This window comes from Acanthisitta chloris, unplaced genomic scaffold (assembly GCF_000695815.1).
Source record: "Acanthisitta chloris isolate BGI_N310 unplaced genomic scaffold, ASM69581v1 scaffold25420, whole genome shotgun sequence".
In the NCBI taxonomy this organism is placed as follows: Eukaryota; Metazoa; Chordata; class Aves; order Passeriformes; family Acanthisittidae; genus Acanthisitta; species Acanthisitta chloris.
This window is the reverse complement of record NW_008651461.1, coordinates 16,921-17,433: the sequence shown is the minus strand read 5'-3', so window position 1 is coordinate 17,433 and position 513 is coordinate 16,921. Positions and strand designations below refer to the sequence as shown.

General features: G+C 54.6%; 1 protein-coding gene across 1 annotated transcript in view; it reads left to right on the top strand.

The window, feature by feature from the left end:
- Positions 1-71: 71 nt before the first annotated feature.
- MIER3 (mesoderm induction early response 1, family member 3) overlaps positions 72-513 on the top strand; it is a gene marked incomplete at its 3' end in the record, with an annotated part of 17,356 nt that continues 16,914 nt past the window's right edge. Inside the window, exon 1 of the mRNA XM_009073484.1 lies at positions 72-96. The remainder of the gene's footprint in view (positions 97-513) is intronic.

Here is a 513-nt window from a genome sequence, read left to right as displayed (position 1 = left end):
CCGGCGCCGCCCGGCTCCGCTCGCCCCTCGCTGTCGCCTCCCTCACACCTCGCTCTCTCTTCTCCTCACAGGCTTCCTTTGGGAGTTCGAGCCCAGGTTCGTCCTCGCCCACCTCCGGCACCGCCACCCGGCCCTGCCGCGCTCTCCTCGCTGCTCCCTCCCAAATCTGTCCCCTCCTAGTTTCCCTAAGGCTTCGCTGTTAACCGCCTGCCCGAGTCTTTGAGAGGAGGTGTGCGCTGAGGAGTCCCCGCACTTAGCTCCAGTCGCAGTTAGAAACTGCAGCCAAAACGCAAACAAAGTTTTGTAGCGCTTTTAAGTCAGCACCTGAGTAAAGCCCGGGGAGAATCAGCTTCTCTTCTTGCTGATAACTGCAGGCTTGTCTAAATTTTTGGCTTCTTCGTAACAACAGAAGATGTTTTAAGTCGTAATGATAAGTAATTTTTAAGGCTGTGACTGCTGTTAAGGTTCTTTGGAATACTTTACACAATCGAGCACAGTCAGTGTCAGCAGGGC